Raw genomic sequence first — 24,385 nt, 5'->3', positions numbered from 1 at the left:
CCAATAGATATATATATATTTTTTAAATAATGTAAAAATATGAGGGCTTTGGGATGAGGCTGGGGATGAGAGGTTCATGCTGGAAGAGGGTGCTCAGGGCTGGGGCAGAGGGTTGGGATGCAGGAGGGGTGAAGACTCTGGTTGGGGGTGTGGGCTCTGGGGTGGGGCAAGGCCATGGATGAGGAGTTTGGGGTGCAGGCAGGCTACTCCCAGCTGGGGCCAGAGAGGGGGACTCCCCCCATCCGTCTCCCTGCCAGCAGCAGTGAGCTCTGGGGAAGGTCCCCCCCCGGCAGTAGACTCACTTCGCACCACTGTCACTGCATGCGCTCATAGGGCCCCTCTCAGGTCCAGGAAGCCCCCTCATCTCCCCTGTGGTGGGTGCGGAGTGGGGCTGCCATCATATGTGACCTCCTCCCCTGCTGCTCCCCTTCACAGTAGCCTCACAGGGCGTGGGGGATGGGCTGCCCCTTGCCTAGCAGGAGCGGTGACTGTGGGGGGCGGGAATCCCATGCTGGTGGAGAGTTGCACCGGAAAAGGGAAGGGTCCATCCATCCAAGGCAGAAGGTCAGGGAGGGTCAGCCTGCCCTGGCACTATTTGTTTGGGGGGGGTGCTAGGACCCTGTGGCAGCAGTTGATGCTAGGAGCTGGCAGAGCAAAGCGCAGTGCGGAGCTGCAGGGGGCAGCCACTCGCTGCCCAGGGCACAGGCAGGGATGCTCAGAAGAGGAGCGCGGGAGAGACCCGGCCCCAAACATTGGTGGAGCCGGCCCTCTGTGCCCTGAATATTGCTGAAGCCTGGGCACCACAGGCCCATATAACTCGCTGCCCCTGAATGTAAAGCAGGGAACTTGCAGTGCAGCTGACTTCCAGTGCATGTAGAAAGATAGTTTCTGTTTCTGCTTGTACCATCATTTTTTCCATATAGTTCCATTTACTACATAGCTATCCAAAGTGTTATTTTGATTCTTTCAACTTATTAATAAACAAGCATCCATCTAAAATCTATAGATGCCCTGCAACCTTTGTAAAGCAATTCAGTTGACAAGTATCTAGAAGGAGCTCCCCAAGAGAGTATTCCGCTATAAAATAAAATCTTCCCTCTCAACCCAGTGGGCCTAGTTCCCAAGTCAGGTACAACTCCACCAATGTCAATGGTATGAACGCAGGAGCGGCTCTAGGTATTTTGCCACCCCAAGCACGGCAGGCAGGTTGCCTTCAGCGGCTTGTCTGCAGGAGGTCCCTGGTCCCACAGATTTGGTGGCACGCCTGCAGGAGGTCCGCCGAAGCCACGGGACCAGCAGACCCTCCTCAGACATGCCGCTGAAGGCAACCTGCTTGCCGCCCTCACAGCGACCGGCAGAGCTCCCTCCTTGGCTTGCCGCCCCAGGCACGCGCTTGGCGTGCTGGTGCCAGGAGCCGCCCCTGTATGAACACTACTGTGTAAAGCTAAGTACTCAACTCAGAAATTGCCACTATTAATATGGAAAGCATAAGGAGGTATCCAGGGGTAAAGGAGAGAAAGGAGAAAAATGTTCACTGCCCAGATCTTCAGCACAGAACCCAGTGAGAAAGGATGCTGGATTTTCTTCTTTCCCCACAACCATCTGCTCTCAATCCTGTATTCTCCAGATACACTGCTGCACACCTCCTAGTGTCTGCTGAAAGGCAGCCCTGTTCCTTCAGATCAGTAAATGACAATTTCTGTGAGGGAAAAAAGCAAAGGCAAACACTGAGATGCTGTGGTGATGATGGTGTGTGCAGTATAAGAGATTAAATAGTGTGGAGACAAAGCATCACAATACTGGAGACCTGCTTTCTACATGCACATCATAAAACTTGTTTTCAGTTGTGCACATTTTCAACACTCCACCCACAAGAATAGTGAGCTGACATCCCTAGAGGAGAAGATTTAAAAGATTTTGGGTACCTTAACTGTGATTTACCATCCTTTAAAATGTTTGCATGAAAATTTAACTCAAATTCCTGTTTTATTAATGGCGGCTTTTTTGTTAACTAAAATGCCCCAAAGGGTTTTATCTTTCTGAAAATACTGGTATGCATTTTTAACCTTAACTTCTTAACATTTTTACTGGGATAAGTCAAATGTTCCCAATCTCTCATATTAGCCTCCAACGTCCCTCATTGTCCTTGTAGACTTTCACTCCCTGCTTTCAATTATGCAATATCATGTCTGTAATGTGCTACCCAAAATTTTTACAATAGTTCAAATGTAGTGTCACTATTCCAGTTATAAAGCTCAATTTTGCTTCCTACTAAAGTAAGTGTCAAAACTCCTGTTGAAATTGGGCTTTATGATTTTTAAAATGATTTGACTCCTTATAAAAGGCACCAGACTTTCCAACCGTGGAGACTAAAATCCTTGCTAATTCCCAGAAGAGGCAGTGCAAGCTTCCCAGTGTTCCCACAAATATTGTCCCCTGCCAATGGGCCTCAACCTGACCTGCTGACACTATCCTTAAGTCCTGAGAATGGTTCAGTGTCCATTCCTAGATCACTATACAACAGCCTGGTGGGAACTACTTTTAATCTCTGCTGTCCTGTGGGAATTTCCCTACACCATCTCTGAACTCTCTCATCCCAGCAGTGTTGCCAATTTAGTCATTTTCCAACCCTGCCTGTAAATTTGAACACCCGTTTCATAAACAGATAGTTAAGGGTTAATGTCTCTTTTACCTGTAAAGGGTTAAGAAGCTCAGTAAACCTGGCTGACACCTGACCAGAGGACCAATAGAGGGATAAGATACTTTCAAATCTTGGTGGAGGGAAGTCTTTGTGCTCTTTGTTTTGGGGGTTGTTCGCTCTTGGGACTAAGAGGGACCAGACGTCAATCCAGGCTCTCCAAATCTTTCTGAATCAGTCTCTCATGTTTCAAACTAGTAAGTAACAGCCAGGCAAGGCGTGTTAGTCTTATTTTTGTTTTCTCAATTTGTAAATGTCCCTTTTTGCTGAGAGGATTTTACCTCTGTTTGCTGTAACTTTAAACCTAAGGCTAGACGGGGTTCCTCTGGGCTATATAAATCTGATTACCCTGTGAAGTATTTTCCATCCTGATTTTACAGAGATAATTTTTACCTTTCTTTCTTTAATTAAAAGCTTTCTTTTTAAGAACCTGATGGATCTTAAAACAAGGAAAAATCAAAAGGGATTGGATCTGGACTCACCAGGAGTTGGTGGGGGGAAAGGAGTGGGGGATGGTTAATTTCTCCTTGTTTTAATATCCAAGGGGTTTGGATCTGGACTCACCAGGAGTTGGTGGGGGGAAAGGATGGGGGATGGTTAATTTCTCCTTGTTTTAAGATCCAAGGGGTTTGGATCTGGACTCACCAGGAGTTGGTGGGGGGAAAGGAGGGAGGATGGTTAATTTCTCCTTGTTTTAAGATCCAAGGGGTTTGGATCTGTGTTCACCAGGGAATTGGTGAAGTCCCTCAAGGCAACCTGGGGGGGGAAGTTTTGGGGGACAGAAAGTGCTCCGGACACTGGAATTCTGGATGGTGGCAGTGTACCAGATCTAAGCTAGTAATTAAGCTTAGAAATGTCCATGCAGGTCCCCACATCTGTACCCTAAAGTTCAGAGTGGGGAAGGAACCTTGACAACCCCTTCTAACTTCAGTTCATGGGGAAAGCACTGCCAGATTCTGCCAGACATCAAATTGCTAACAGCATCTGTATTATTTTACAGAGCTATACAAATGTTAACGAATTAACTCATTTATCTAATTAATGTTTTAAAGTTTATAGCCACTGTCACTGCCAGATCCTTTACATACCCCATATATGTGTATAATTTAAGGCATAGTGTCTTTTGCTTTATTGTGACCTCATTCTTGTTAGCTTAAGTGCCCCCATTGTTTTCATATCCCATTGGTCTCCCTCCTCTTGGGTACTGGTCAGCTGTCCCACATTCATGATACCCGCATGCTGCATGCCTTGCTGCTCAGCCAGTTTTCCAGTTCACTGATGTTTACTGTGAGCAAGACTGGACTCAAAAATGGTCTCTGTGGTGCTGCATTTATCACCTCGTTCTTACTCAAACATACTGACCTGTGTAACCAAGCCATTTTTTAAATCCAGGTGAGTATTACATCATTAGTACTTTATTTCCTAAGCTTATGCATTAATCATTCACAGTACCGCATTAAAAGCCTTCTTGAAATCCAAGTGAATAATTTCTGCTTCTTCACCCTTCTCTGCTTTTATTGTCACTTCCTCAAACAAATTAACCAAGTGTGTTACGCATGACTTTCCTCTTGGTAATCTTTTCACAGAAATATTTAAAATTCTATTTACATGGAAGCTCTGAGCATATTACCAAAATAGAGAACTTGATTTTTTGGATACCTGTGGTAATGCCAGAAGCAGCATTTAATATTTTACAGAGAGACAAGTACAGCAAATAGTGTATTTGTGACACTCCCCAGAGTAAAAGTGTGATTTTACGTAACAGAAATGAACTACAGTCTAATCAAGAACAAAATAGATTCTATAAAGAAATACCTTAAAACATCATGAAACACACATTTTAGACACAGAAATCTGCCAATCAAGTTTTTACTTCAGTTACATAAGGTACCCTGGGGTGCCAACTCTGCTGCAATGTTCAGCCAAAGGAAATATGAGGCTGCAAAAGTGTCACAAATACATTAAATCTAAAAAGTGCCCATTAAGTTTGATGTGGGAAAAATTCTTATAATTTTTTAATCTTTTTTTGTGTGTGGCAGTTATATATTTAGAGCCTGACCCTGAATTCCTTGCCATTTAAACTCCCCGCGTTCACTGGGAGTTTTTGACTGTGCAAAGAATGCAATTTAGGCCCCCTTTGCCATCTATTTTCCTTGACCCACTGTTGTGATAGGGCACCCACCCGTGGAGACTCTCCAGCAGCAAGCTGTGACAGACAGGTGTGTTTATCTTGTTTTCCCTCTTTCAGAGTCCCCAGTAACCTCACACAAGCCTTTTTTCCCTCAATACACCTCTCCTTGGAGCCAGTTTGTTAAAAAAACAAAACATGGTGCAAAATAGTTCATAACAAAAATCCCAAAACATAACCCATTTACCACCCCCAGTGCATGTAGTTCTTAAAATCTTGACAGCTCATATACAACACTCCATCTCCCACTACTCCTAGGCTCTTCTTTGGTCCTCTCATATTCTTCTGCCAGGAGAGTACCCCAGCCATTCGAACTCAAGGGCAACCCTGCTCTTCTCAGCAGGAACCACCTGCTGCTCTTCTCTGCTAGGAATTCAGGGATCATCTATCACTACCCCGTTCTGTTCACCTTTTGTCTCAGACAAACCAGCTAGTTGGCTCTGCACTGTTCTTCTGGCTCCAGCTCTCCAGCATCAAGACACTAGCAGACAAGTCCCTCTGCTGTTCCCCTACCTTCAGCCCTCCAGTTTAGAAGTTAGCCAGAAATTCGTGATGCTGCTTTCTGGTCTTCAGCCCTGGCTCTTTGGCTTGGGGAGGTCAGCTGGAAAACCCCTTTACTGCTGTCCTACCCTCAGCCTTTGCTCAGGAGACACCGTCAGCTTCCTTCAGCAAGCTCCTACATTATCTTGATCTCTAGCAATTCTCACCTTATCTTCCTCTATGACATGGGTCCCCTCTTTTAAGCCCAGTTGGGGTCAGCTGACCAGTCAAAGCTGCACTGGCCTATTCCCTCTTAAAGGGCCAATGTTGACCTGTGACATTGGCAGACCAGATGCCAGCTTATGCTAAGGTCCCCAGGCCTCACTGAACACTGACAAATGCATAGCTGGGAACCAGTTAGACTCACCTGTGTGTTCATATTGTTAAAATAGATATTGGAGTTATAAGAATGTGTTTAGTCTTTATGAAATGCTTGTAGGATGCTGCATGTATTACTCTTACTTATAATATCTGCATTTCATATTATGAAGGTAATATTTAAGTGTTTGCTCCTTAAGTATACAAATGTTTTCTAAGACTGTAAACCCTCACAGTCAGGGGTGGAGCATTACCAAGTGTGAAATATTAGTTTACCACAACAGGTGTCATCTCCTCCCCAACAAAAGAAGGCCTATGGCACCAGACAACCATTGTGGAACATCAGTGGACAAAAGACTTCATTGATTTCTTCCACCACACCCATAAGAGGGTACCTCACAAGCTCTCATCCCATCATAGCTTGAGCACTGGGGGAAGGGAATACATCCCTAAGGAGAAATTTGTATCCCTATGCTGCTTGAACTCTGAGGGGCAAAGGTTTCTAAGTATAAGCAAAGGGTCCCCAGCTGTTTAGCTTGGGTTAGCCCTAAAGGACATATAAAGCTTACATATTATAGTAGCTAATATAACCTTTTGGAACCTAAGACTGCATCTCATCAGTGTGTGTATGTGTACTGGATTTAATCTTATAAGTAACTCTCATTTCTTTTTCCTACTTAATAAACTTTTAGTTAGTTTATTATAGGATTGGCTACAAGCATTGTGTTTGATGAGAGATCTAGGGTGCACTTGACCTGGGGTAAGTGACTGGTCCTTTAGGATTAGGAGTAGCCTGAATATTGATGTGATATTTGGTGTAGAAAGCCATCTATCACAAAAGCAAGCTTGCCTGGGTGGCAAGATAGACTGGAGTGCCCAAGGGCATGTGACTCCATAGTGCTTTAAGAGTTCACACTTGTTATATGATTGGTGAAATGTAATTATAGAACATACAACCAGTTTGGAGTTTGTGCCGTTTCTTGAAAGTCTGCCCTGAGGTTGGCACTCATCATATTTGTGAACCTCTTCAGACGGATTGACAACACCCACGTACACAACTTCTGTTGACTTTAAGAAGTCTGGTGCAGATCAAGGGCAGTATATGCCCCTCTCAGTGACACTGATTTTGCCCACATTATAGACGAATCATACTTAAATTTTGTTTTATGAATTGATCTGAGTTTCTTAATGAAACAAACACACACCAAGAAAGCAGGGGGATGGGAAAAGTTGTTGTTTTCTTGGTTCATGTATATGGTACTAGATAATCACCGGACACTGAAGTATTCTGTTTATCCACATGCCATGCTGTAAAGGTGAAAATCTGCCTCACATTGCCTTTCAATGTGCCTCAATCTTGATTTGGAGGAAGAATCAAAAAGATAGTTGAGTCTCCGTGCCACAAGCAGTCACTGCTAAGACTGCAACAAGGGTGCCAGTGTACAATGGTGCTATTATGCTGTAATATGAATTCTAATGACACCATCAAATAATTTCACACGTCACCAAACAGCCTTCTAGCAGTATCAGTTTTGGATGCTACTAACTTAGATTGGACTTGAACTAATTAACTGCAGGTGAAAGGCTTCATCATCCCTATTACCATTTTCTTGAATTAACAGTAGTGCCAATCCCACATGTTCAACTATTATGATTCAGGCCCCCCAAATTCACCAGTTTGGTTTTAAAAATCATATGATTTTAAAATAATAATATATTTGGAGGTCTTTTTATTTGCCTTCTGGTCAGGTCTTTAGGTTCATGTTTCACTGCACCAGGAGAACCTAAAATTTTTTAAAAAAACAAAAGCTGAGATTCTCATGGAATCATATAAGAACGTAAGAATGGCCCTACTGGGTCAGACCAAAGGTCCATCTAGTCCAGTCACCTGTCTTCTGACAGTGGCCAACGCCAGGTGCCCCAGAGGCAATGGACAGAACAGGTAATCATCAAGTGATCCATCCTGTCACTCATTCCCAGCTTCTGGCAAACAGAGGCTAGGGACACCATTCCTGCCCATCCTGGCTACTAGCCACTGATGGACCTATCCTCCATGAATTTATCTAGTTATTTTTTGAACCCTGTTATGGTCTTGGCCTTCACAACATCCTCAGGCAAGGAGTTCCACAGGTTGACTGTGCATTGTGTGAAGAAATACTTCCTTTTATTTGTTTTAAACTTGCTGCCTATTAAGAATTACCTAGTTCTTGTGGTATGAGAAGTAGTAAACAACACTTCCTTATCTACTTTCTCTACACTAGTCATGATTTTATAGACCTCAATCTTATCTCCCCTTAGCCATCTCTTTTCCAAGTGGAAAAGTCACAGTCTTATTAATCTCTCCTCATATGGAAGCCGTTCCATACCCCTAATAATTTTTGTTGCCCTTTTCTGAACCTTTTCCAATTCCAATATATCTTTTTCAGATGGGGTGACCACATCTGCACACAGTATTCAAGATGTGGGTATACCACGGATTTATAGAGAGGCAACATGATAATTTTCTGTCCTATTATCTATTCCTTTCTTAATTATTCCCAGCATTTTGTTCGCTTTTTTGACTGCCACTGCACATTGCGTGGATGTTTTCAGAGAACTATTCACATGAGTCCAGGAGCCTGGAGCTTTAAGAAAAACACCAAATATAGTGACTTTGCAATAAAATCATGAGAGATGGAAACCTTTAGGAAAATTCAGAACTAGGGTATTGGGGACTATTTTAGTACAAAACAAAACCCACTATGTAAGTAAAAATAAACACTAACTCCCACACACATCCATATGCCAAGTCTAAAGAGATAAGCTTCTCACATGAGGGTCCCACAGGAGCTAGGGAGAAGCACTCTTGAATCTTCATTAATCATTACTGCTCCTTAGCTGTCACTCTGTGGGGATCTGTGTCTGTGGTATCTGCACAGTGATGGATCCAGTCTGCTCTTCCCCTGGCATGAATGAAGCTCTGCTGTGCACAGTGCAAGGGATCTGTAGCCCTCGTACAGGATCACAAATCGAGATCCAAGCCTTGTACAGCATAAATATACTGGTTTTGATAATTTGTCCCCTGCCTGCGTGGCAATGCTAGGAGAAGCAGGATTTAGTTCTTTGCCATTGTTATATTCCTTTCCGCCAGCACCATTCATTTTGAGATATACAGTACATCTTTTCTAGCTGCCACTTATTTTTTCTTCATTTTAGGTATGTAAGTTAGTAATTGCCAGCACACAATCTACAAGAGAAATTCTGCACAAGCAGTTTATACCTCCAATAGAATTTTCTTATTACTACTACTGTAAAACTATCAGGAGACTAGTGAGGACAAATATTTTTAAAGAGCAATGTTTGGTGCCAATTGGAAACAGAACAGTACATCTATCAAAAAGCTTCTTACGTTAGAGGACATCTGTTATATTGCAACTAGCAAAAAAATGTATATAGCTCTATTAATATTCTTTACAGCTTCTGGCTTTGAGACTAAAAGCATGAGCTCACATGAGCCACAGCAGTTCACATATAATCTGTAACTCATTTCAGCGGATATCATCTTTCATTTGTCAGCTCAGAAATTGACAAACTCTGTGCAGTGTCTGTTATTGACTGCAAAAGCTGATACTTTCTTAGTAACTATCTCAGTCCACAAATCTGAATTTAAATGTATAATTCACATTCTTTTGAAGTTGTAGGACTCTTAGCCCCCTTATGCCTCTGCATCATGTTTGATAAAATTAGCTCCTATTTAACATTAATAATTACATTTCCCCTCATGCAAAAGGAATAATACAGCTCAAATTTCCCCAATAAATACATATTTTTGCTGCAATATTTTGCCCATGGAAGCAGTACTGTCATCCTCAAATGTTCAAAAGTCATGAGCCAGGACTATTCAAATCATGAGCTTTTAATAAATAAAATAAACTGCGGGTTGTTTTTATTTGGGCTCTGATTTTTGAGCCTTCATGATGCACTTGGGTCACATTTTCAAGGTTTATTCTACAATCACAAGGGCTAGAAGTTTTTTTTTTGGGTGGGGGGGAATGGGGGTTAAATAAATTATAGCTGAGGTTCTCACATAAGTAGTTGTCTCCAGGAGCTTAGCCTTTAAATAAAATATCAAATATTGAGAGACTCATAAAAGTGGAGGAGCTGTGTTGATTTGAAAATTGTTTGATATGAGATGTTGGCATAGGATAAGCATTAAATGAAATTGTATGATGGTATATTGTGGGATGAAGATCAAAAAAAGAATATATCCCATTCAGTGCACTGAGACACAGAGGCTTGGACATCTGGACAAGAGCTCCACGCAGACTGCATGTTTGGACCTTTGCAGGGATTGAATTTGAAGAAATGTCTGTCAGCTCCTGGAGAGATGGACCAGGATCAAAAAAGGGGTTAGAGAGCTAGAGTGTGGCAGGAGGGGAAGCACTGCTAGGCTCTTATGAGATTAGGCTGTTCCTATAGGAGTAAGAAGTATGAAGGTCACTGAATGGTGTTGTTTTGTTTTATGTTCCACTTACTTGGGTTAAATAAAAGTGTAGTGTTTTCTCAAATCCAAGAGTTTAGAGGCGTCGTCAGTTGGTGGGTTTTGAAGAGATCTGCAGAAGTTTTGAAACAGAGTTTGGAAAAGTAGCCAGGCTCGCTTGATATTTACAGGCAGGTGGTCCTGAGCAGGAGATTGGAGGGGTCAAAAGGCTGTTCTAGTGACCCAGAAACACTAGGGTTGAATAAGGTGTGTGTCCAGGAAAGGACAGGTCATGACAGTTGGCCACAGTGTGGAAGCATACTGGGAAGAACTGTGGTCAGTTCTACCTGCAGATATAAATAGTGATTGAGAAAGAATGCAGTACATTTTAAAAAGATTTAATTAATGTTTGATTGTTCTCCTTCTACCACCCTTCCACAGATGCATTTCTTACCAAAAATGACGACAAAAATATTTGCTTGTGGAAAATGGGATTCCTATTTAATAGAATTAACACTACTATTTAACTAATCCCAGGGCACTTTTCTCTTAAATTTAATACAATCAATAAAACTAGCATTCCAAGGATGGCATAAAAAGTACCTATTCCAAGAGGTAATGTAAAGATAAAAATAACTGGTTGAATTTTTAAATATAGGCCTACAAAACATTATTGTATTTGAACATGATTGTGAACAAATGAGTTAGATGACATGATGCTCACTATGATGTAGTGGTCATTCTACACCAGGACAAATCATGTCAGTTACTTACAATGGATGTTAATACATGAATGGTAGATTACAAAGTAATGCTGATTAATATTATATTTTTAAAAACTGAAAACATTTAACAAAAAACTTTAAGTCGATAAAGTTTGCATCCTGCAACTACAGTTAGTATATGATTGTAATCATAAACAGTCAGCTACCCCTGAGCAAAATTCTCCCCTCACTTACAGAAGATTAAATAACGTAAAGCTACATTGAAGTTAGGTCACAGAGTTCTTCACAGAACTGAAGAACTTTTTACTGATGATTTTTGCAATGGCTCTTCAAGGAACTTAATTTATAGTCATTCCAGAATGACTTCTAGTCCAGCACCTGTCTCCAAGAATATCCAGTTCTGACTGTTTCAGAAGATGGAGTAAAACCTCTGTAGTGGACCTAAGACGTCTATGGGAGAAGTTTCTCCCTAAGCCCCAGCCATTTAGGCCCAGATCCACAAAGTGTTGCAGTGCTCAGCATCACATCATCAAACCGTTAGGTGCCTAGAAAATCACTGTGATCCACAAAGCCTGAGCTGGGTATCTAAGTTCCCTATACAACGAATGGAGAGTGAGAGAGATATGTGTCTTAGACTCTCCTGTTGAAGCTTTTCTAATGTGGCTATATAATGAATCAGTGACTGGAGCAGGGACCTTGGACCCTGGGTCTCATACTTACCTGGTGGGCAGCCTTACCACCACATTCTCAGTCATTCTTGCTAACCAGATCAGGCCTTGCATGCAAGATAAGCGAGCAAACACCTATCTTCCCCAGCTTGTGGATGTGAGATTGGTATCCAGACACTCAGAGTGGGGCAACAGTGTGTATGCCCAGAGGCAGAAACATAGGCACCCAGGGAACTTTTACCCTGAAAACTTAGGTTTTGAATGAGTTTAGGCACTTACAGGCTTTGGTGAGAGTTTTGTGGACCACAGTGGACCCTAAAGCTGGGACTCAGGGCTTGGCTACACTGGAGAGTTGCAGCGCTGGTGAGGGGGTTACAGCGCTGCAACTCAGGATGTGGCCACACTAGCAAAACACAGCGAGCACTGCAACTCCCTGGTTGCAGCGCTGGCTGTACACCTGGTCTGCCTCGGGTGTAGCGATTCCAGCGCTGGTGATGCAGCGCTGGTCAGCAAGTGTGGACACCACCAGCGCTTTTATTGGCCTCCGGGGTATAAAGAGGTATCCCAGAATTCATGTCCACAACAAACCAGAAGAATGGCTGAACTCCGATCTCCCCATAGCTACTTGCTAAAAAACAAACACAGCTGCTCTGTGCTCCAGCGAGCGAGCCAGCGAAGGCAGGAGAATAAAATTGCTTTGGAATGTTCAAAGCTGTTTGCTTGAGGAGAGAGGGGGGAGGGATAATGTTGAGCAACTGTTTATGTGGTCTGACGGCTATTTAGGAGTGCATAATTAGCATTTAGTGAATAAGAGACAGGTGGGAGAAAGGTCAAAACTTTTAAAATGATTGAAGGTAGGCACTGTGTATCTTCCAGTCCTTACAACTTGCAAGGCAGGGAGCTGAGAACTGTGTCAGCTCCAAAAATCCACTCTCTCTGTCTCCTCCACGCTCCCTGTCACATTCCACCCCACCCCCCTCTTTTGAAAAGCACGTTGCAGCCACTTGAATGCTGGGATAGCTGTCCACAATGCACCACTCCCAACAGCGCTGCAAATACAAATGTGGCCACACTGCAGCGCTGGTAGCTGTCAGTACGGCCACACAGCAGCGCTGGCCCTACACAGCTGTACGAACACAGCCGTAACTACCAGCGCTGCAGAACTGTAAGTGTAGCCATGGCCTAAGGCACCTAAGTCTGGGTTTAGGTGCCCAGATAAAAAAGTATTAGGCACTTACATAAAAGTCCTGCTAAACTCTTCTAGCAATGAATGTCACAGGTTAATTTCGCCTTCTGAAATGACTTCCTTTTATCAGTATTAAATTTGTCACCTTTTAATTTCAGTAGGTCTCTCTTGTCCTTGTATTATGAGAGAGGGTAAGTAGGTAGAGACAATTTACTTTTGCTATTCCATTTATTATTTGACATACCTCTATTATGGCATTACTTATTTATCTTCTCTCTAAAGTAAATAGTCCTTATCTTTTAAAATCTCCCCTTATCTGGAAGCTTCTATCACCTTTGTTGTCCTTTTTTGGGCTTTTTCCAATTCTACTGTGCACTTTTTGAGCTGGGGTGGCCAAGAAAGGAATGCAGTATTTATGAGGATAACATTCCATCAGTACCGTTGGGATGTCTTGATGTCTCTACGTAAAAGAATAAATGGACACTAATCAGATGTCAAGAATTATAACATTCAAAGACCAGTTGGAGAACACTTCAATCTCCCTGGTCACTTGATTACAGACCTAAAAGTCGCAATATTACAACAAAAAAACTTCAGAAACAGACTCCAATGAGAGACTGCTGAATTGGAATTAATTTGCAAATTGGACACCAATAAATTAGGCTTGAATAAAGACTGGGAGCGGATGGGTCATACACAAAATAAAACTATTTCCCCATGTTTATTCCCCCCCCCCCCGCCCCCACAGTTCCTCATGCCTTCTTGTCAACTGCTGGAAATGGGCCATTTTGATTACCACTACAAAAAGGTTTTTTTTCTCTCCTGTTGGTAATAGTTCACCTTAACTGATCACTCTCCTTATAGTGTGTATGGTAACACCCACTGTTCCATGTTCTCTGTGTATATATATATCTTCCTACTGTATTTTCCACTGCATGCATCCAATGAAGTGGGTTTTAGCCCATGAAAGCTTATGCTCAAATAAATTTGTTAGTCTCTAAGGTGCCACAAGTACTCTTGTTCTTTTTGCGGAAACAGACTAACATGGCTGCTATTCTGAAACAAATGAGTTACAATCTTAAGTTCCAAAAGATGATAGTAGCTACTCTATGTGCAAGCTCTATATGTCCTTTAGGGCTAACCCAAATTAAGTAGCTTGGGGATCCCTTACTTATGCTCAGAAATATTGCATTCTCTGAATTCTAAGCAGCACAGTGATGATAATTTCTCCTTAATGGGGATTTTTATTCATTTCCCCCAGCACTCAAGCTGTGATGGGACAAGGGCTTTTGCAGGTGCCCTCTTCACTAATGTGGGGCAAGCCATTAACAGTCTTTTGCCCACTGATGTTGCACAATAGTTTGTCTAGTGTCTATACACCATCTCTTGTGGTAAACTAGTAATTCACACTTGGTAATGCTTCTCTCCTAACTGTGGGATTTTACAGGTTGAGCAAACACTTTTATAGTTACAGAGCAAATACTTAAATATTACCTTATAACATGGGGACAGATATTATAAGAAAGAGTAATACATGCAGCATCCTACAAACATTTCATAAAGTCTAAACACTAAACACATTATTATTACTCTAATTTGTTTTAACAATATTAACACACAGGCGAGCCAGACTAGTTTCCAACTATGCATTTATCAGAGTTCAGTGAGGCCCAGGGGCCTTTGCATAACCTGACACTTGGTCTGCCAGCATCACGAATACCTCTCATGGGGTTTCAAAGTAATCTAGAAAATACAGAACACCACCCCCTCTATTCTTAAGAGTATCTTAATGCATCTCATTCTTTAGATTCTCCTCAGATAAAATTGTCATAGGATTGGATGTATGTGCAATTGTCCACTAGAGAGCAGGCTGAGACCAACAAACTGTTTTTACTTGTGTCTTAGCCAATTTTGAACCCAGGTGTTTCAATGTAAATTGTTAGTACATTAAAACACTGCACCATCTAGCCTCCATTGTTGGTTTATAAATTGCTATCAAAGTTGATGGATATAGCTTGCGAAGCTTAGTGACCCAAGGTGGCAATAATAAAGTATTCCGGAACCTGGATAACATTTTATTATGTCACTCTGGTTTTCTTGCTCTGGTGACATCAACTAATTTGTACGGGTTTACAGGGAATTTCTATATCCAGCTCTTTAGAAAGAGTCTTGGTTTCCTTACATTGCTCTTACTCTTTTCTGTCAGATTGAATTTCTTTCAGAAAAAAAAATATTGCTTGATATTGATTCCAGTGCACTAGATAATTTCAGGTTCTCTCACTGTAGTTCATCTGAAGCACTGCTAACGTTTTCCAAAGGCTGAAAGCCTTTGTACAAAAGAGCAGTTCTTAAATCCCTTTGAAAGATTCTTAAAATACATTAAAAAACCCTATGCACTGAAACACTTTCCACTGTTATTAAAATTGAACCATATCATAGGGAGTTGTATCAGCAAAACCAGCAAGTTTTCAAAAAAGCCATAAAGCTTTTATGTTTCCTAGACTATTTCTTACTGTGCTTGTATAAAATGTTTAGCTTGGGTGGAGAAAAATATGTATCTGAAAAGACAAATGTACAGTGAAGACCTTTGGAGATTTCCTTGTTAGCTGCCTCTACAGATTCTTCAGGACTGTTGTTGCAACTATAGGGAATTTCTTGGTGGACTTGCTTGTAAATGACTAATGTCACATTTCAACTTCCCTCTGCTTCATCAGTTTTGAAAAATAAATTAATATTTTATGTTATTTTGATTGCTTTATTTTCCCCTGTAGCTCTAAACCAAGGGTAGCCTAAAAGCAAAGATAACTTCTATTAACGTCAACCCTTACAACCCTAATATTCCTCTGTAATATTGGAGGGATAAGAGCGGAGAATAACCAGCTCACACTTCTCCTTCAACACTGCCCATAGACCTACCTCATCTAAGTACTTTTCCAAAGTACCTAAAGTTCCCCCCTGAGGGCAGGCAGCATCCTGCTTACTGCTTTCATGACCCCACCAGCTCCTTAGCACAGAGCTGCTCGGGGCTCCATGCAAGGATTCTCCACCTCTCATTTGCTGCCTCCTGTCTAAAAGTGGCCCGACCCTGCTGAATGAATGCTGCTTTCATTTACAAAGATTTTAGAACTGTAATATCATTAACTCAATACCAACACAAAATGGAAAATAAAGAATAACATAATTACAGAAAAAGACACACAACATGGAAAATTTCAGCTGAGATGATTAAAGACTGGCAGTTAAAAGCAACTGAAAATAGGGCCTTACAATACGAAAGTGTGAGGCAATCTTAAGTATGATACCAGCTCCATCTATGATATAAATTAAGCCTATCAGCAGCTACATTTTCTTCTTACATCTATAGGGTGAGCAGACAGTTTCTGTTCCCTTGAAGCTAGGGTGTTAAATATATTGCCTATGGACCCAGTCCAGCCCACTGTGCACCTTTGACACATCAAAGCAACTTTCAGCTGTTCCTCTATAGCTAGTTCAAAGAAGCTGAGAGAGACAGAGACAGAGCACGAATGGGAGAAACAGAGAAAAGAGCTCAAACCTGATAGGGCACAGGTATTTGAGCTCCCTCACCCTTCTCTTACTGCTAAGCAGACACTGCTCCAAGCATCACAGCCAGGGCTCAAAATGGGGGCTCCTTTCCAGCCTCTTCTGCTATGTCTCTGTCACTACTGCCATCAAGCTTGTAGCATTGGGCTCAGGGGAGCACTTATCCTTGTGGACCCCTACCACAGTAGGCTCAGGTGAGCACTTACTTCCCACCCCTCTTGCTCCCCCAGTTCCTGCCATCCCAAGAAAACGGGATCCAGGATAAAAATGCCCCAAGAGTGAAAGGACTAGAGACTCAGAGTGGTGGGAAGGGAAAGAGAAGACAAGAGGGTGAAAAGAATCCCAAAGGGGATGGGGATAATCTCAAAGGGAGTAGAGGGGAAGAGATAAAGAACGGAGGGAATCCCAAAATGTAAGTGGGTGGGTGAGTAGAAAGAAAAATGCCCACATTATTATGTGGGAAGGAAAACATCCGAGGTGGGGCTGGGAAGATGGGAAAGATGGAAAATTCACACAGTGTTGGAAGGCAGGAGGAGGGATACTGGTCAAAGGAGGAGTGCATGGAGATGTAACTTAATGAATAGAGGAAGGGAGATTGTATGAGTGTATTTCCTTAAAAAAGAAAAGAAAGAAAGAAAAGAAATCAATGTTTAACTTTGCTAACTGAAGAGGAGTATTCTGAAGTCATAGAAGACTGCACAATATGCCTCCTGCCAGTGGTTTTTACTTGGGCACACAGACTGTTGCTGAAAGGGTAATTCAGCCCTCACCACGGAAATATTTTTGATACCCCTACTTTAAACCTTCTAGCTTTAAGGCTCACATACAGATATAACACAACTATTTCATATAGCTTCTTTTATATAGAGAGTTGAGTATCATCACTGTGATAACTAAGATTAAAGGTAGAGTTAAGATGACTGAAAGGGAGAGGTAGATAGAAAATAGCAGGAGACTAAGAATTAAGCCTTGTGGGACTCCATACAGGAGAAATTTTAGGCTTAGCACAGATGAGAAGCCATCACTGCAAACAGAGCGGTTTGATAGGTGTACTAAGAATGAAACTGGCAGGAGAATTGTTTGCAATAGCAATGGAAGCTGTCCCACAGGATGGAATGCTTTTCTGAGGTCAAGGAGAATAAGTAGATAGAAGGAAGTTACATCTGCAGAAAAAGGTCAATAACTATAAAAGGAAAACAGTTTCCCTGATATGGCCAAAGTAAACCCCAAGTTGCTAATGCTCAAGGCTATTGATATGTGCTGGAAGAGATGAGAAAAGGCTATTAAGAATTTTGCCAAGAAAGGCAAGGTTAAAGCTGAAGTGGTGGCAAGAGAGAATGTCATGGTCAGACCTGAAGAAGAGATCTTTGTAAGTTCAAAAGCTTATCTCTTTCCCCAACAGAAGCTGGTCCAATAAAAGATATTATCTCACCCACCTTGTCTCTCTAATATCCTGAGATCAACATGGCAACAACGCTGCATGGTTAAGGAAGGATTTTTAAGAAGTTTATGGACAGTAGCAGATTTTAAAGCATTGGGAACAGGTACCAGACAATGGAAGTAATGTAGGAAAGCAAGGAAAAGAGACAGAAATGAATGACAAAAGAGGAAGAGTCAAGAGAGTAGGTAATTTTCATAAAGGGCTAGATGATGTCAAATGTCCACAAAGAACAAGGAAGGGTGTGGAGAGGAAAAAGAAAGCTAAGAAAAGCGTGAGCAGGTATTGCAGGTGGAGGAGATATTGTCATGAAACAGGCAACTGTATACTGAAAGCAGAAAACAAATTCCTGGAAAATGATTGGGATTAGAGTGTGGTGTGAGTGGGTGGAGAAGATAATGTTCTGGAAGAGAGGGGGCAAAGATTGCCCAAACCATTGGAAATAAGAATAGATGATTTACTTTGCAGACCAGTGGTGTAACAGGGTTGGCACCCACCTCTCATGAGTGCCCCCCTCCCCCCAGTAACCCCTTTCTGTGATTTTCAGGCAGGTTTGTCAGTGACACAGCGCTCTGGCCACAGCATGTTAACACTGTCTGCATGTTAACCAGCACAAACCCCTTTAGGGGTATACGGTCCACCGAGACCTCTCTCAGTACCCCTCTGGTGTTGTCTCCTTCTAGCCCTCCCTGGGCTGTGGTCTTTAAGTAGTCGAGCCCTGGTATGGGGCTGTATCCCCAGAGCTTCCTTCCTGGAGACCCTATCTTCCTGAAGCCCTCCCCAGGCTCAGTCCCTACACAGTTCTAGCAACCAGCCAGGGGCTCCCTCATTGGTTCCTGAGGCCCTGCTGCTCTTCCAGGCAGCCAGGCCTACAGTCCTTTCTTCTCCTGTTCTAAGCAGCAACTGACTGCTGTACTGCACTGCAGTTCCTTTTATACGGCTGTTTGGCTGCTTCCCCTGCAGCCACTCTATCCTGCTTGGAGGGCCTTTCCATTGCTCCTTCCCCAGGATGGGTGTGGCAGAACCCTGAGGCCTCAAGCAGGGGCCTTTGGGCCTAGTCCACCCCATCACAAATGAGCATCCTACTTAAGTGTCTGATGAGAACTTCCAGTTCCTGTGTTGGGCCTGGAGATAGAACCTGTGCCGTTGTCTTTTGAGGTACTGGTCTGTGCCCTTCAGTGCAGCTGGTCTGTGTAACAAGGGAACTTGATGTGCAAGGAATAGTGTGGGTTTTGATGGAGACAAGTTGATTAAAAGCAGAAACTGGTTAGGGCTGTAAATATTAACGTGTGAGCCAGAGGAAGGATCAGCAAGCAAAGGTTTGAACGAGCAAATTCAGTTGGAGAATCTATCTAAGCAATGAGTAGTGAGACAGGGTAATTTTCTGAGGAGCAAGGCAATGGAGAGAGTGTCTAACTGTAACCAGAGTGGTCAGTGTTGATGGGAATGGGCGGCAAGGGATGGATGACTTGATGATTACCAGTTCTGTTCATACCCTCTGAAGCATCTGGTAATGGTCACTGTTGAAAGACAGGATACTGGGCTACATGAACCTTTGGTCTGACCCAGTATGGCCCATTGGCTGTTCTTACGATGGCATGAGTAAAATAAGAAAACGATGGGGGATGAGGAGAACTATTGTATGTCTATGGACATTCTTAAGTGAGATGATAAACGAGACAAAGCTGTGACAGTCAAAAATGGAAAGTATATTAGAAGAAATATAAACATATGTTGTCAATATGTTCATTCAAGTCCCCAGTGAGGGCGAAGTTTGCAAAGGAGACTTCAGAGAGAATCAGGGAGAAGATATTAAAGAGTTTTCTCCTTCCCCCAGGGAGGAAGTTGGATTTAGGAGGCTGATAAACGACAGAGATTTTGAAACTGGAAGACAGAGAATAAGATGTTCAAAAAGAGAAGAGATCTTGGAGGAAAACTTGAATTCAGTGTTGGTCATACCTTCAATACCACCATCTTTACTCAAGTTGTTCAAGGAAGCAACATCCTGGGAACATAAGGAAGCAGTTTATGCAAGCTGGCAGCAGTCTGAGAATGGGGAAGAGATCAAATTTACAAGAAATAAATTAGCAAAACCAGTCCCATATCAATGTAGAGAAATCCAAGAATATGGCAAAAAGTTAACCATATTGCTGGGATTTCTCTACACTGATTTTTTTCCTGAGTAATTGATGAACAGTAGCCAAGTGGTTAAATATTTAGCATATGAGTCTCTTTTGCAGCTAACTGGCTTCTCCATTGCAAGGACATCTCAAATGTTTGTAATCCACTTGATAGGTTAAGTGGCTAAATGTAATATTATGTATTGACAGCTATACAAATGTGCTTGCAATAGGCATTGCTGAAAACTCTTAAGAAAAAAGAAAAGAAAACTCAGGAGGAACTTCTAACCTCCCTCTTTATATGATAGGTTTTCTGAAATACTTCACTTTTCTTCACTTTCTCCTCCTCTGGAACAAAAGAGAAAGGAATGGTGAAAGAGCTAAAATGTCAGATACATAGGCAACAAAAACAGTGAGTGAAGTACCTGAGAGAGGTTTTGCTTAAACCTGTTTCTTCCAGAGCTCACACCTACTTTAAAGATAACTTTAAAGTACCATATTCCCGTGACACTATCAATAAGGGCTGAATGTCCCTGTTCTGGTGAAGGACTGAAACTTCTTTTGATAACAATGCCAGAGAAATTTCACTATTATATTTCAAAATGTATTTTATTATAATTACTTGTCCTAAAATATCAGTTTTTATATTAAAACTGCACAAAATAGTCTGAATAGTTATTTTACAAACTATATCTATTTCTTTGTTGTTGTTTTTAACATGATCCTGTTTGCAAAGTGAGAGATCAGATTTTTGGCTGAATTTTATATATTATTCCTTGGCTGGAAAGTGCAGTGGATGTAGACAGAGGGAACTGTCTGCAAAGGTACCTAATCATTTTAGATTATGAAAAATTCACCGGAGGGAACACTACCACATTCTGGCTAAACAAAAAAAACACTGGAAGAAACAAATGCTTATAATTTTACTGTAATATATTATTTCTTCAGGGCACAGAAGAGAAAAAATAATTTGTTGTGTGTGCGTAGCATAAAGAAATAAACTGTTTTTGAAATGTTAAATATTTATTATGGTTTGTCTTCAGAACCATAAACTTTGCAAATAAGAAAAATAACTAGGAACAAAACCTAATTTAGAATGGATAATTGTAGCATTAATTCTCTGTTTTATACTTAGGGAAGGAACATATATGCATACAGATACTAGAAACTTGTTTAACTGCTAAATTATTCTCTGGAGAATAAGATTTATTAAATAAGTGTTCTTTAACTTTCCATGAACAACCATAATCAGGTCTTTCATTTCACCTTCAGGCTTCTGTCTTCCCTGCAGATAATTATTTAGTTAATTTTCTTTTCCTTTTAATTTTTTTTTCCTGTTTCAGTTAACTATAACTTTGCAAAAACATTTTCTGTACATATGAAATTAACAGAGTTAGAGACATGACCATGTAGTCCTTGCTCAGATGTTAAAGTAAATGGAAATTCTGCCTGAGTAAAGGCTGTAGGACTGATCTTTTGTATACCTGGCTACTGCATTGATAGATTTTTCAGGTTTACAAATGAACAGGAATATATATCTGAAAGGAAATGTCTTCCACCTTGTAGTTTCCTATGCTCAAAAATTATAGTCTGCTGATTCAGAACTCTAAAGAAGCTCTTTACATTTAAGTGATAAGGACCTCTGTTTTGAGCCTACTACTAGTGTCCACTTCGGACACTTAGGGATGGATTTTTGCCAGTCCTTTTGTATACTCTCTACCTCCTCCTCGCAGCCCTGTGTAGCAGACAGCCATAAGTGCAATTCTTTCTTGCACTCATTTGAGTGCCACGACTGCAGAGCAAATGCTGCCAGCTACCCTAACAGGACAGACAGGAAATTAGACCACGGATTGCTGGCAGAGCTGGCCAGCCACAGAAGGGAGCACATAACTAGCATTATATTATGCACTGGATCTTGAATCTTTACTTGCACTGTATTAGACACTGTATATGTAGGTATACTCCAGTTGTCTGAATATCTTTTGAGACAGCTAAAACTTTTGGCTAGGTGGTGGATAAATACAATTTACTTTCTATATGAATCTCATATTCTGGGGACAAAAATGAATTTTAGATAACCTAAAAGTTTGATAATTGGGGTTTGAATAAACAAGGTTTACTTGTAAAACATCTGTGTGAAATGCACATAGTGTATGTGTCTATGCAAAGACCCAAGAATAAGATGCAAAATGTGGCAGACCCTCAGTGAGGAACACACAAAAGTTACTCATGCAAGAAACTTAAAATGCTGTTGGTTTAATTTCCTTCATTTAAACTATGACCCCAGGTTATAGCCTTGCAAACTCATTGATATTTGCTTGATATCCGCGGATGCGGTGGATATCTGTGGACCATGTTTGCGGATCATGGGATGCAGATCCCTGCAGGGCTCCATCCATGGTACCTTACTCCTGATGTAAATAATTTCCAGCCCCAGAGGGGGGAGTGGCCTGGTTTGTGTGAAACACAGCTGACTCTGGGATTCAAATCCAAGATGTCCCTCGGAAGGAGGGATGTCTGCAAACTGCACATGGGTATCCAAAGTCCAGGGCTGAAAGTAATTTAAAGGACTTGCTGGTACTCTGGAATCTGGAGGAGGGGCGGGGCCTCCACCGGAAGAGGCGGGCCCTTTAAACCAGGCCCAGGGTGGTAGAGGGAGCAGGAGCCCCGAACCCTTTCAATAGCCACTAGAACCCTGCCACTGCTACCCCAGGGCTCCAGCAGGCTTCAGGGGCTATTTAAAGGGCCCAGGCCCTTTAAATTGTCCTCAGAGCCCTGGGGTAGCGGCAGTGGGGCTCCAGCGGCGATTTAAAGGGCTCTGGGCCCTTTAAATCGCCACCCGAGCCCCACAGCCACTACCTCATTGCACTGGCAGCGGGGCTCTGGCAGCAATTTAAAGGGCCCTGGGCTCCAGCTCTTTAAATTGCTGCCTCAGGAAGCCAGTCCACCCTGGTATGATGCACCAGCTCTTGCCGGCAGCGGTAGTAGAAATTTTGGTGGTGCCCAGAACCTGCCCCTGCCCAAACTCCACCCCTCACCTTCCCAAGACTCTGCGAGGGAGTTTGGGTGGGGGAGGAGGTCTGGGGTTCAGGCCCTGGGCTGGGGCAGGGGACTAGGGTGCAGGAGGGGTGCAGGCTCTGGGAGGGAGTTTGGGGATGAGAGGGCGTGTGGAGGGAGGGGGTGCAGGTTCTGGGAGAGAGTTTGGGGATAAGATGGGGTGTGGAGGGAGGGGGAGAAGCGGTGAGGGTTGTGGGGTGAGGCTGGGGGTGGATTTTGGATGTGGCTGGGGATGAGGGGTTTGGGAGGGGACTCAAGGCTGAGGCAGAGGGTTAGGGTGCAGGGGGATGAGGGCTCTGGCTGGGGGTGTGGGCTCTGGGGTGGGTCAGGGCTGGGGATGAGTTTGGGGTGTAGGCAGGCTACCCTGGGACTGAAGGCAGAGAGAAGGGCTCCCCCCAGCCCTCTCCCTGCTGGCAGCAGCGAGCTCTGGGGTAGGGACCCTCTTCTTCCCCCTGGCAGCACACCGCCCCCCCCCCGTCACTGCACGTGCTCCTAGGGCCCCTCTCAGGTCCAGGAATCCCCCTCGCCTCCCCTGTCGTGGGTGCGGGGGGGCGGCTGCCATCACATGTGCGCCTCTTCCCCGCTGCTGCCCCTCACTGTAGCCTCACTGGGGCTGCCCCTTGCCCAGTGTGGGGCAAGAGCAGTGACTGCGGGCAGAGGGGTGGCTGTACTGGTGGAGGGTCCCACTGGAAAATGAAAAGGTCCAATGGGGAAGGGCAACCTGCCCTGGTAGTAGTAAAGGGGGCACTAGGACCCCGTGGCGGCAGTTAATGCAGGCAGGCAGCATGGAGCTGCAGGGGACAGGGAGAGACAAAAGCTCTGCTCTGGGACCCAGAGATGTGCATGGGGGCAGCAAAGGGGGCCGAGGCACACTCAGGGGAGGCGCAGGGGGCAGCAGGTGGGGCCGGGGTGAGACCCGGCCCCGAAGATTCGTGGAGCTGGGCTCCCGGACCCTCTATTTTGCTGGAGCAGAGGCGGAGGCGGAGAGAATGCTCCATTTTCTTGCCTGTAGCTACTGCACCTTTTCTTACCAGTCCTCGGTACCGTCTTACTTTCACCTCTGCCAAAGCCTGGCCTCCGCCGCCCCCGTGCCCTTTGTGGGGAGCAGAGCTATGGGCACTGGAGGGCAGACAAGATATTTTAATCGTTCGCTACCATTGGGCGTGCTGGTGACTTCCTATGCGTTCACCCGCAGGGGGCTGATGGCACTCGGTCCGGGTCAGGGGACCGTGCAGACATCCTGCCAGCAGCGCAGGCCCGAGGACTAGTTCTGCCTTAACAGCCTCCTGCGCTGAACAGCAGTAAACCGGGGCAGGAGCTGCACGGCCCCACCCCGTGGGACTACGACTCCCAGCATGCCATGCTGCCCGGGCCGCCTCGCCGAGATGGGGCGTGGCATGCTGGGAGCTGAAGTCCCGAAGCTCTGC

At 43.4% G+C, this 24,385-nt stretch overlaps 1 long non-coding RNA gene across 3 annotated transcripts; it reads right to left on the bottom strand.

Annotated features, from left to right (window-relative positions):
* Positions 1-32: 32 nt before the first annotated feature.
* Positions 33-24,287, bottom strand: LOC127047288 (uncharacterized). 3 transcript variants are annotated; one of them, XR_007773369.1, is made up of 5 exons: positions 23,990-24,287; positions 19,741-19,827; positions 13,027-13,242; positions 10,259-10,550; positions 33-1,699 (listed from the first exon to the last, which is right to left on the bottom strand). It is a non-coding gene; the product is annotated as an uncharacterized LOC127047288 (long non-coding RNA). The 3 variants fall into 3 exon arrangements; XR_007773372.1 differs by having other exon boundaries at positions 13,116-13,242; XR_007773371.1 differs by lacking the exon at positions 19,741-19,827.
* Between the last annotated feature and the right edge of the window lie 98 nt (positions 24,288-24,385).

This window comes from Gopherus flavomarginatus, chromosome 3 (assembly GCF_025201925.1).
Source record: "Gopherus flavomarginatus isolate rGopFla2 chromosome 3, rGopFla2.mat.asm, whole genome shotgun sequence".
Taxonomy (NCBI): Eukaryota; Metazoa; Chordata; order Testudines; family Testudinidae; genus Gopherus; species Gopherus flavomarginatus.
This window is presented reverse-complemented; position numbering and strand designations above follow the sequence as displayed.